Here is a 13,901-nt window from a genome sequence, read left to right as displayed (position 1 = left end):
GTACAGTGTTTACTCTCATATCCGCACCCTTACTATCCTGCTATCCTGTCATTACTACTGTAGCATAACAATACAAGAAATGAAGATTTGTCAAACTAAATGTGAAGTCCTGTTCCCGACGTCAACAAAGCTATCTAGCGAAGCCTATCACTCCAGGTGTATGAAACCCCGGTACGCATCCTTATCTTCTATCATCCCTCTTACGCATGGTTTCATTTTCATCCGCATTATCGAATGCTCTTTTTATTTTCGCCAATAGCGTGTAAGCAACGCACACCGGTTATTGATCCTGGCGCGCCAGACAATCCAATAAAATTCGTACAGGAGGCTATCGTTTTTATAGAACAGAGTAAAAGCTGGCGCTCAAGCATCCGAAGGTATGGAGGCAGGCAGCCGGGCAGGTTTTGAAGCAAAAGTTAAAGCTCGGTAAACTTGTCGGTCAAACGGGTGGAAGAGCTAATCGACCGCGGCGGCAAATTGCAGCGTGGATTAAAATTCAAGTGTGGCCCAGATATCGGACATGTTGGGTCGTCGGGTCATGACCCGGGGCCGGTGTACTCACGTAAAGTTCACTCGATCCTCTGTGCTCCTCTCGTTCGGCATTATTAATTCGTTCGCGAAGCTTTTTTTTTCCTCCTCGCTTCCTCTTCTTTCTTCTTCTTCTTCTTCTTCTTCCTCCTCCTCGTCTTTTTCGTCTCCTTTCTTTTTCGGGGCAGGCTGTGCTCTGTTTTCCTCTCGTCGGCTACCTGAAAAGGGGAAAATCGAAATCTAGCTCGATGTTCGAGTGTCGAACTCTTTGAACACTGCTTTGTACGAGAGTGTTCGATCGGCAATACGCTCGACGAGAATTCTTTTCGTTAATTGGACTTCAGTGTTTTCGACGAAGCGTTTCAATGGGAGTAATGGAACGAGGTGTTGATTAAAAACTACCTGGCTCTATCGACCGGATTACTTCTTTTTCTTGATGTTAACGCGTTTAACCGACCCTTTTTCTCCCACGATTTCTCGCATTGAAATTTTAATCTTTTATGTCCTCAAATTCCCATTACGCGTAATTACAAGGTCTCTGCGTCATAAATCCTTGTACTTCGAAATCCTTATAACTTCATATTCCTTTATCACTAGACCTCAAAAGTGGTAGATTAAGATATTCCTAGATTTTAATATTTTTGTACCTCATCTCTCTAGACACCTATATCCCTACACTACGATGTCACTAGACACTTATATCCCTACACGCAGATATCACTAAACCTCGATATTTCTAGACACTGATATCTATGGACACTAATATCACTAGAAGTCTATATTCCTAGACACCGATATCAGTAGACTTCGATATCATTATTAGACCGCGATATTCCTAGACCCGGAATATTCCTATACCCGGAATATCCCTAGATCCGGAATATCCCTAGACCCGGAATATCCCTAGATCCGGAATATCCCTAGACCCGGAATATCCCTAGATCCGGAATATCCCTAGACCCGGAATATCCTGAATCCGGAATATCCCTAGACCCGGAATATCCCTAGATCCGGAATATCCCTAGACCCGGAATATCCTGGATCCGGAATATCCCTAGATCCGGAATATCCCTATACCCGGAATATCCCTAGACCCGGAATATCCCTGGATCCGGAATATCCCTAGATCCGGAATATCCCTAGACCCGGAATATCCCTGGATCCGGAATATCCCTAGATCCGAAACCCCTCTAGGTTTGGAAAATCCCTAGATCCGAAAACCCTCTAGATTTGAAAAATCCCTAGATCCGAAAACCCTCTAGATTTGAAAAATCCGTAGATCCGAAAGTCCCTAGATTCGGAAAATCCGTAGATCCGAAAATCTCTAGATTGGGAAAATCCGTAGATCCGAAAATCCCTAAATCCGGAATATCCTCAGATCCCAATATCCCTAGATCTCGATGTCCCTAGATGCCAATATGAGAAAATCTATGATAGTAAATAATAAGCCAATAAAAATAAATTTCATAGTTATAGTCAATAACAAGAAAATTCTTATTTTTCATGGAAGCAAGATATTTCGAAAGTTGTTGGTAAAATATGCGAATTTAATGCAAATTGCCAGCAGCGACTCTTGAGGAAGTTAAATTTTTCATGGAGATTTCCGTGAAGACATTTTTGAAACGAGATCCTCCATCCGGTTGGTTTCTCGAAGAAAAAGATCGCGTGGCTCTCCTTCTTTCTTGTTTTTCATAACCGGCTGCAATGCGAAGGGTTAAACGAATTCGCCTCGAAGCCGTCATAAAATTGTGAAGATGCGTCCTGAATGCTCTTAACTCTCTTATCACGATTTCCAGCGAGGAAAGTCGCTGAAAAGCCTCGACTGCGTTCACGTTCCCGAGATAGAACATGAAACGTACGAGAACGCGTTCTCAAACGTAAATAGAACATTTTTTGGATAAGTCCCGCTTTTAATTAACACACTGCATTTACCACAATGGCGAGCTCGAATTATTTCGACGAACAAATTTTCTTGAATTAATTTTGAGGTATTGCGGGTATTACGTCATCTTTACAATTTTTAAATTAAGGTTATTTTTTTGTGGACTTCGTTTGATGTATTTTTGGGTTTATGTAGTTTTAATTGGTAGTTAATTCAATTTTAATTTTGGTTAATTTTTTAATATTTTAATATTGGAACTTATTGTTAGTACAATTTTAATTGGGCATATGAAGATATTTTTAAATTATGTACAAAGATAAGAGATGTATAGAGTGATTTAAATATTGCTAATTGCGGTGGTATGAATAATTTTTTATATATAAATACCTTGTATTGCAAGAAGTAATACAGGATGTCTCATAGCTAGTGTAGGTTACAGAAATTACGCGCACTCAGCCACTAGGTTCAAAGCTGTCGTTCTCGCGTCTGCGCATGCGCAATACTCGCGCTCTGATTGGTCCGCGTTTTTCCTTAATAATTCAAAAACGACGCTTCAAATCACATTTTTATAAAGGAAAATTTTATTCAAAATCACGTTAGCTACCCTCCATTTCAGAGACCCACACTAATTGCGAAACATACTATATATTGTAGAAATAATTGTTCAATTATTACTTTTAAATGGTACAAGACTAAATACTTGTTTTACAAAAAATGTCTGAAGGAATTAACCTACATAAAATATAGTAGGTAGCTGCTTTTAAAAAATTCAAAAAAGGTTTTGTTCAAGCTTTATTCGAGCAAGTAATTGAATATCGTAAATATTTTTTCCAAACTTATTAAATAAAAAATATTTTCTACATGAATTTATTTGATACAATTTCTAATTAAATTTTATAGAGAATGTCTAAAGAAATTAATGTACATAAAAAGTACTAGGAAGTTGATTTTAAAAAATTAAAAAAAGACTTTGTTCGAGGTTTATTCAAACAAGTAATTGAATATCATAAATATTTTTTCCAAACTTGAATAAAAAATATTATCTACGACATGAATTTATTTGATACAATTTCTGATTAAATTTTATAGAAAATGTCTGAAGAAATTAATGTACATAAAAAGTACTAGGAAGTTGATTTTAAAAAATTAAAAAAAGACTTTGTTTGAGGTTTATTCAAACAAGTAATTGAATATCATAAATATTTTTTCCAAACCTGAATAAAAAATATTATCTACGACATGAATTTATTTGATACAATTTCTGATTAAATTTTATAGAAAATGTCTGAAGAAATTGATGTACATAAAAAGTATTAGGAAGTTGATTTTAAAAAATTGAAAAAAGGCTTTGTTCGAAATTTATTCGAACAAATAATTGAATATCATAAATATTTTTTCCAAACTTGAATAAAAAATATTATCTACGACATGAATTTATTTGATACAATTTCTGATTAAATTTTATAGAGAATGTCTAAAGAAATTGATGTACATACAAAGTACTAGGAAGTGGACTTTAAAAAATTCAAAAAGGCTTTGTTCGAGGTTTGTTCAAATAAGTAATTTAATATATTAAAGTTTTTTCCCAAACTTGAGTAAAAAATATTTTCTTCGACATGAATTTATTTGATATCATGTTTTGTTAAATTTTACATAAAATGTCTGAAGGAATTGATGTACATAAAAAATATTATGTAGTTGATTTTAAAAAATTAAAAAAAAGGCTTTGTTCGAAATTTATTCGAACAAATAATGTAATATAATAAATATTTTTTCCGAACACGAATAAAAAATATTTCCTACAATCCGAATTTATTTATCTGATTAAATTTAGCGCAATCCACACGATAAATCGCCGCAGGTAAATTTTCGCTTGCGCCCAAAATATTTGCATATTTCGCAACAACTCATGTAACTCTATTTACCATAAACAATCATCAGTTTTTTCGGTCCGCTAGGGAAAGCAATTAAAACGTTTACATCCGGCGTTTGCAATTCCTAGCCAATCAGATGTAGCGTTGGAACTAGCCAGAACCAACAATCAATAAATTTACGCGTCTACCGATTTCGCGTCGCGGAACGCATCTGCACGATTTACCGATAAAAAGAGTACGCGAAAAAAAAAAGGGTAACGCGAACGAAAATTGCCAGCGGAAAAAAGGAGGTAAAAATGGTGGAACGGTAACGCGCGATAAAACGCATAATATCGTGTAAAACCGAGCCACCTAACGGTTTCCGTCGTGTATAATTGTTTCGAGAACAAAGGCTGGCTCGTTACTGAAATCGCTTACTAATTAAGTATAAAGGAAAAAAAAAATTTAACGAGCAGAAACGAGCCGAGCCGCGACCAGGAATAAATAGAGGACGGCTCGTTATAAATTTGTAGAAAAGTCGCCGGATGAATTGGCGCGGTTGAAAGCCCGTTTCAGTCTCGGTAGACCGCGAATCTGAACAGATTTAAGAAAAAAAAAAAAGGGAACAACAGAAAAAGGGAAAGGAAAACATAGCGGAATAAGAAGAAGAAGAGAACGAGGGGATTAAACGGTTTAAGAATTTGCCCGATTTGTTTTCATCCGGTGAAAATCCACTTGACAAGGTGGTTTGATCATCTGAACATTTTCAGAACCGGATATCCTCGATTGCGGTCGTTGCTAGATCGTAGGAAAGGGAAAAGGGGAGATTGTTTAGCGTGTCGCGAGATAGAAAGCTTCTTAAGCCGAGGGGACCGATTACGAGAGCCTTTGAATATAAGAACCTCAAGGAAATTAATCGTTTATTCGATTTATTCGGCCATTTCAGGATTTTGCTTATTTATCGTAATTAGGACTAAGTTATAGTGAGGTTATATTTATAGTATAAACTGTGTACTGTGAACTTTTTACTGTAAGTAAATTGTATGCTGACAAGGAGATCTTTTTATGGGGTTGTTAATTTACTGAAGTAACAAATTGGTCTTATTACTGTTTCTAACAAATTTTATGTACTTTTTAATTGCAGGATTTAATTGTTTATTCGATTTATTTGGTCATTTGAAGATTCTGTGATGGATATTTATTTATAGTGATTGTGTAATAGTATGTAAGGTTATATTTATATACTGACATTTTTTTTAGGGGTTGTTATTGGTACTGTTGTTAATTTTATATACTTATATGTATTGTAATTGATTGTATGAATTTTTAAATTGTTTAAAATTGAGAGGATTTATAGAATTCATCAATTTTCACTGTTTTTAAATTGTAGGATTTATGAATTTATACAGAAATATATTTTAAACTTTGCAATTTCTAAATTTTCTAATTCTTGCAGTTACTAGCTTGTAAATTCTCAAATTTGCATATCTGTAGTTGTGCAAATCTCCTAAAACCCCGAGTCACGTAAATTCCAAAATCTCTAAATCCTTGAATGGCTAAATTCTTGAATCCCTAAATCCTTGAACCCCTAAATCCCTAAATCCTCAAATCCTTAAATCTCTGTATCATTAAATTCCTACATGTCTGAGTCATTAAATCCTCAAGTCTTCAAACCTTCAAATCCCTAAATACCTATATCCCTAACTTGCTAAATACCTGAATTCCTAAATGCACAAGATTCTAAGTATTCGAACTTTTCAATCTACAAAAATATTTTGATACTTGCAAGTTTCAAAACTTATGAATTCCTTAACACCTAAATTCCAAAATTTATAAATTTCTGTATTCGACAATTTTTTAATTTCCTATTTCTACATTTGTACGTTCGTACATTGTCAAATATTCAAGCTTCCAAATTCTTAGATTCTTAGATTCCTGAATTCCCAATTTTCCAAAGTCCCAAATTCCCAAATTCCAAAATTCCAAAATTCACAAATTCACAAATTCACAAATTTACAAATTCCTCAATTCTCCAATTCCAAAATTTTCAAATCCCCAAATTTTCAAATTCCCAAATTTACAAATCCCCAAATTTTCAAATTCCCAATTCTCCAAATCCCCATATCTCCAAATCCCCAATTCTCCAAATCCCCAAATTTTCAAATTCCCAATTCTCCAAATCCCCATATCTCCAAATCCCCAATTCTCCAAATCCCCATATCTCCAAATCCCCATATCTCCAAATCCCCATATCTCCAAATCCCCATATCTCCAAATCCCCATATCTCCAAATCCCCATATCTCCAAATCCCCATATCTCCAAATCCCCATATCTCCAAATCCCCATATCTCCAAATCCCCATATCTCCAAATCCCCATATCTCCAAATCCCCAATTCTCCAAATCCCCAAATTTTCAAATTCCCAATTCTCCAAATCCCCATATCTCCAAATCCCCATATCTCCAAATCCCCAATTCTCCAAATCCCCATATCTCCAAATCCCCAATTCTCCAAATCCCCAATTCTCCAAATCCCCAAATTTTCAAATTCCCAATTCTCCAAATCCCCATATCTCCAAATCCCCATATCTCCAAATCCCCATATCTCCAAATCCCCAATTCTCCAAATCCCCATATCTCCAAATCCCCATATCTCCAAATCCCCATATCTCCAAATCCCCATATCTCCAAATCCCCATATCTCCAAATCCCCATATCTCCAAATCCCCATATCTCCAAATCCCCATATCTCCAAATCCCCATATCTCCAAATCCCCATATCTCCAAATCCCCATATCTCCAAGTCCCCATATCTCCAAATCCCCATATCTCTAAATCCCCTAAATCTCAAACTCCCCAAATTTTCAAATCCCAAATTCCCCACATTTTCAAATCCCTAAATCCCCAAATCCCCAAATCCCCAAAATTCCCAAAATTCTCAAAAATCCCAAAATCCCCAAAATCCCCAAATTTCCAAAAATCACCCAAATCCCCAAATTCCCAAATACCCAAAAATCCCAAAATACCCAAATCCCTAAAATCCTCAAAATTCCCAAATCCCCAAACGCTCAGAAATCCCACAATTCCCAAAATCCCCAAACCTCCAAAAATCCCCCAAATCCCCAAAAATCCCAAAATTCCCAAAATTCTCAAATATCCCTAAAAATCCCAAGAATCCCAAAATCCCCAAATTTCCAAAATTCATCAACCACCGTTTCGCCTCCAAAACGTCAAAGTCCATTATCACCAATCACGCACTAATTAGAACAAACACTCGGCTATGAATTGTTAACACGCTAATTACCGAAGTGAAAGTCTTCGCACATTGCAGAGCCAGTACCGCATTTAGTACAATCTCATTGTTCAATTTAAACCTTGACCTTATTACTTTCCGTTATGTACCGCTGTAACAGTAACCTCATTTATGATATTTCGTTTATTAATTACTCTATAATATACAATTCAAAATGGTGGCCATTATGAGTCCAAATATCATTTATCATATTATACAATTACCTCAAGGACAGTACACAGAATTGATTTAATTTGTATACAAACGGTGACACGCTCTGATTTACGACCGGAAATACTATATTGCGCATGCTTCTTCTCTCTGTATTATCCAAAAGCTTTCTTTTATTATACTGTAATTATCTGTATGAATTATTCAATAGGAATGTTTTCTACTTCACAGTTAAGTATGGAATAACAGCTTTGGATAGAGAGATTCTGTTATACTGTGGTACAGAACTTGGGGTCACAATTGATTAGGGATGTTTTTTAATATATTATTAATACTGTTTTGTAATTATTACTTTATTGTTTACTTTTGTTAAAAGTAATGGAAATATGTTAATTATATCACTGATCAATAAGACTGTTTATTTACAGGAAAGATCTGTAAGGTCAATCTTTTCGACGATCTTTAGGTTAGAAAATTAACTAATGTGATTTGTGGATGATCTTGTATTTCACTCATTCTGTGTCGGTGGTGCATAGAAATGTTTAAAAAAAAATAATACTGTATAGTAAACTGAATGTGTAGATTAAGGTGATGTTTACAAAAATTCACATTCACTAATTACACATTCTGAAGCTCTCGCACTTGCAAATCGTCACTTTCCTAAATTCCGACATTTTCGAATCTCACGTTAGGAAGTCTTCGTATAAATGGTATTCTAGCTTTTCCAAATTTCTACATTTGTGGAGCCACAATTTCCTAAACTACACGTTTCCATACTTCCGAATTCCTTAAACTGCACCTTACTAAATCTAAGCGTCCTTAAATTTCTAGATTCCTAAATTCTCACATTCCGAAGTTCTCACATTTCCCAACTCTCATCTTCCAAAATCCACACATATCCAAATACCCACATTCCTAGATTTCCACATCTCCTCATTCTAAGATTTTCAAATTCTAAAATTTCTAAGTATACACATTTCCAAATTTCACTTTTTCAATAGTGAAAAGTTCACCATATAATAACATCCTCACATTTTCAAATCCTAACATATGCAAATCTTTATTTTCCAAAATGTCACGTTTCCAAATCTGTACATTACCATAATCTTCACAAACCCAAAGTTTTCAATTTCTCAAACTCCACTTTACTTTCATATCATTCTTTTCATATTACCCTTTATTTTACTTTACTATCATATTATTCGTCAAACTCGTATAAATGCACAGCACCTAATAAACCATTCCTAAAAGTTACTGTCCCATACAAAAATCCAATATTGAACAAACACGTTATGAATTCATAAATCAAAACTCGCCCCTCACTAAAAATTCGCCTGACAATAAAAAAAATACAGAAGATATATCTCCTGTTCACAAGGCCATATAATAACATACCAACATTAAACATGTTGTGAATTCACGAATCCAAAAATCTCCCTCACTAAAAATTCCCCTAAAATAAAAATACGAAAGAAATATCTCCTGTTTACAAGGCCATATAACAACATCCCAATATTAACCCTTTACACTATTTTGACGAGTCTGACTCGTGACGCACTAGTACTTCGTCCGTGATAAATTTTACTGGAATTTTGAATACACTTCAATTTGGAGTACAAGTCCAATTATAATTTGCATAATCAACGATTGTATTATAACGTACTGACATAACATTTCAAATTTTTTTGTCTGTTTTAATATTGTAGCTGTAATTAATTAGTTCTGACTGACGCACCTGACAAATAAGTCATAGTGCAAGGAGTTAAACACCTTTTGAATTCATGAATCCAAAAATCTGCCTCACTAAAACTTCCCCTAAAATAAAAATACGAAAGAAATATCTGCTCACAAGGCCATATAATAACATCCCAACATTAAACACCTTTTGAACTCACGAATCCAAAAATCTCCCTCACTAAAAATTCCCCTAAAATAAAAATACGAAAGAAATATCTGCTCACAAGGCCATATAATAACATCCCAACATTAAACACCTTTTGAACTCACGAATCCAAAAATCTCCCTCACTAAAACTTCCCCCAAAATAAAAATACGAAAGAAATATCTGCTCACAATAGCGCATCCCAAATAAAACAATAAACCCTACAGCCCTCCATGTCCCCATCCCGCACCAATTAGCAACTGCGCTAAAAATCGCGTACAACGTAAGACCATTCGAAAAGCTGCTGCGAATCGACTTACGCGTTCATCCCCTTGGAGTTCCCTTCCCTAAAATCGATGCCTCGACCCCTCGTAGGCTTCAACAAAACTCTCGTAGCGAGTCGAACGTCCTCTCGAAAAACAACGAAAAAAAAAAGGTACAGAAGGAAGATCGTAGCGAATCTCCGCAGCGGAAACGGAAGAAGGGTAACGATGGCGACTCACCAGAACGGAACACGCCTCTCACGTGAGGATCTCCATGCTGCCCTCAGCGTCGACTTCCGCCAGGAACGTTCTCGTCCTGCGGATCAGCTGAACGGTTATCGGTAACGAAGGAGAGGAACACCGCGAGAGGAGACGCGTGACGAAGCGCAGAATAAAATTGGCTGACACGCGGCGCTTTTAACGACGCCGGTCGACACGTGAACAGACGTCGACGGCAGGGACGCCAGGCGTACGACTGAATCTACTCGCCGGATTCAGCATCCCGTACGGTTGATACGCTTTGCGCGCTGGACCGCCACCTTGCCAGGGGGTTGTGGCGCAGAGGCGGACAGACGGAGATGGAAGCTGCGGGGTGAAAACGGAGGGAGACTGCGAGGATCGCACGGGAAAAGGACGGCTCGAAGAAATAACGTGTGGGTGGAGAGAGAAGAGAGGAGGATAGGGAGAGAGCGTGGAATGAAAGAGGTTGGATAGAAAATGTTGAGGGTGCAAGTAGAGTGTGTAGGAGCAGAGAGAGATGGGTGAGTAGGAAGAGAGTTGGGAGGAAAGAGAGAGGAGGGAAGGATAGATAGAAAATGTTGAGGGTGGATGCAATGGTAGGAGAGAAAGATGGGGGGAGAGAGATGGATGATAGAGGGACGGAGACTGAAAAGAAAAAAGACGGATGGAAAATATTGAGGGTAACAGAGGAGAATAGTGTGGAAGGGGAGATAGGGGCATGGACCGAAAAGGGGAATTTGGGAAATTTAGGTATTTGGGGGTAGAGAGTTTGTGGTTTAGATGTTTGAAATTTGGAATTCTGCAGTTTTCCAATTCGGGAATTTGGAATTTTGCAAATTTTGGAATTCTGCAAGTTGGAACTCTGGAATTTTTGAATTCTAAAATTTGGAATATCGGAAGTTGGAATTCTGGACTTCTGGAAGTTGAAATTCTGCAAGCTGGAATTCAGGAATTGTGGAATACTAAAATTTGGAATATCAGAAGTTGGAATTCTGGACTTCTGGAAGTTGAAATTATGCAAGCTAGAATTCAGAAATTCTGGAATTATGGAATTTGGAATTCCAGAATTCGAAATTCTGAAACTTGGAATTATGGAATTTTGGAATTCTAGAACTTGGAATTTCAGAAGTGGAAATTCTAGACTTTTAGAATTCCAGACGTTGGAATTCTGACACTTGGAATTTTAAAAGTTGGAATTCTGGAATTTTGATATTCTAGAACTTGGAATTCCAGGAGTGGGAATTCTGGAATTTTGGAATTCCGGAACTTGGAATTCTAAAAGTTGGAATTCTGGAATTTTGGAATTCTAAAAGTTGGAATTCTGGAATTTTGGAATTCCAGGCGTTGGAATTCTAAAAGTTGGAATTCTGGAATTTTGGAATTCTAGAACTTGGAATTCCAAGAGTGGGAATTCTGGAATTTTGGAATTCCAGACGTTAGAATTCTGACACTTGGAATTCCAAAAATTTGGAATTCTGAAATTTTGATATCCTAGAACTTGGAATTCCAGGAGTGGGAATTCTGGAATTTTGGAATTCCAGACTTTGGAATTCTGGAACTTGGAATTCTGAAACTTGGATTTCTAGAACTTGGAATTCCAGAAGTGGTAATTCTAGACTTTTAGAATTCCAGACGTTGGAATTCTGACACTTGGAATTCCAAAAGTTGGAATTCTGAAATTTTGATATCCTAGAACTTGGAATTCCAGAAGTGGGAATTCTGGAATTTTGGAATTCTAGAACTTGGAATTCCAAGAGTGGGAATTCTGGAATTTTGGAATTCCAGACGTTGGAATTCTGGAACTTGGAATTCTGAAACTTGGAATTCTAGAACTTGGAATTCCAGAAGTGGTAATTCTAGAATTTTGGAATTCCAGACGTTGGAATTCTGGAACTTGGAATTCTGAAACTTGGAATTCTAAAAGTTGGAATTCTGGAATTCCAGAATTTGAAATTCTAGAACTTGAAATTCTTAAATATCTCTTAACACAAGAACATAAAACCTTCCAATCTTAAAAATTAAAGAAACTGTACCTCCAAAAAAGACATTATCACAAATATAAAATATTGGAAACTAAAACTTGCCACTTGACAGCGTCAATGAAATTAAAGCACCAGATAAAAATCGTAATTACGCCAACAAGGCTATCTCTCTCAGTAAACCATCAGGTACCCATCTCTCTTTCCCTCGTAAGCTTCCACTTCTGTTTCTCATCTTAGTTTCACTTCTCTCTTCCTCCTCGCAATTTTCATTTTCATCTTTCTCCCTCGTTTTGCAGAACATTATCCACCACTATTCCTCCTCGTGCTGAGCCAACATCCTACATTTCTCCCTCGTTTATCCAGCATTCATCTCTCTTTCTCATCCTGTGTTTCTATTCTACTTTATTTTCTATCTCTCTTCTTCCTTGTATCTTCCTCGACATTTTGCACCTATATCTCTTCTTCTTGCGTTCAATCATCACATTCGGTCCATGTATCTCCCTTGTGTGTACATCTTTTGTCTCTCTTCCTCTCTGCTTTATTTCCTCCACTTCTTCATCGCAGTTTGCGCTTTCATCCTTCTTCCTCGTTTTACTGCACGATCAACATTTTCCGTCTGTCCTTCTCGGATACATAAAGTACTCCATCTCTTTTCATCTTTGGATCGTTTATTTTTCTATCTAATTTCGTTCTCTCTGTTGAGTTGTTATGGCCTTCTCGCTTGTTCAACATTTTCTGTCTCCGCCATTGACGTAACGCTGGGGTGCACGGTTTAGTCCCCTAATATATGGAGTAATATTTTTCACCTAACGCGCATCGCACTTATATTAAAAATTTTTTAATTTCCGAAATTCTCTTTTGAACTCTGAATTATCACGGTTTTCAAACTTCACATTCTCAGTGCACAAATTTTTAAAATTGTAATTGTCAAATTCTCAAAAACTTTTCATTTATTAATTTACAAATTCCTCTAGCCTTAAATATGCTGCTGAAATTAAAATATTTTCTTCAATATACTCAATGAAATTAGCAAAGATAAATGTATTTATTGAGAAGTCGATAATCAAGTTCGTGCGTTTATCGATTACTTGTAAGATACCATCGATTTTGGTCGAACCTTCACATGTTAATAAAATTTTGTGTTACTTTTCGTTATTGTTTTCCTCATATAATAATTTTTCACACGTATAAAATATAGTGGGTTATTTAGAATTGCTTTTTTAATATTTATAAATCAAGTTTAATTAATAAATTTTGAAGGAGTTCTTCTAAGACGTTGAATTACTTCCTACATCCCCAAATTCAGGAATCCTTGAAACTATCAGTTCCTAGATTTTTATATTCCTAAATTGCTGAGTCCCTAAATTTATGAATTTACGAATCACCGATTGTCAAATATCCAGATTCCAATATTCCCGAATCCCTAAATCCCCAAACCCCCAAACCCCTAAATTCTCAAATCTCTAAATCCCCAAATTCCCAAATCACTTAATCCCTCAATCTTCAAATCCCTAAACCCCCAAATCCCAAAATTTCCAAATTTCCAAATCTCTAAATCCCCAAATCCCTAAATCTCCCAATCCTCAAATCCTTAAACCCCCAAATCCCCAAATTTCCAAATTCCCAAATTCCCAAATCCCCAAGTCCCTATAAATCCCCCAATCCTCAAATCCGTAAACCCCCAAGTCCCCCAATTGCCAAATTCCCAAATCTCCAAATCCCCAAATCTCCAAACCCCCAAATCCCCAAATACCTAAATTCCCAAATCCCTAAATTCTCAAATCCCTAAATTCCCAAATCCCTAAATT

The sequence above is a fragment of the Megachile rotundata genome, chromosome 1 (assembly GCF_050947335.1).
Source record: "Megachile rotundata isolate GNS110a chromosome 1, iyMegRotu1, whole genome shotgun sequence".
NCBI lineage: Eukaryota > Metazoa > Arthropoda > Insecta > Hymenoptera > Megachilidae > Megachile > Megachile rotundata.
The sequence above is the reverse complement of the archived record's forward strand: the minus strand, read 5'-3'. Positions refer to the sequence as shown.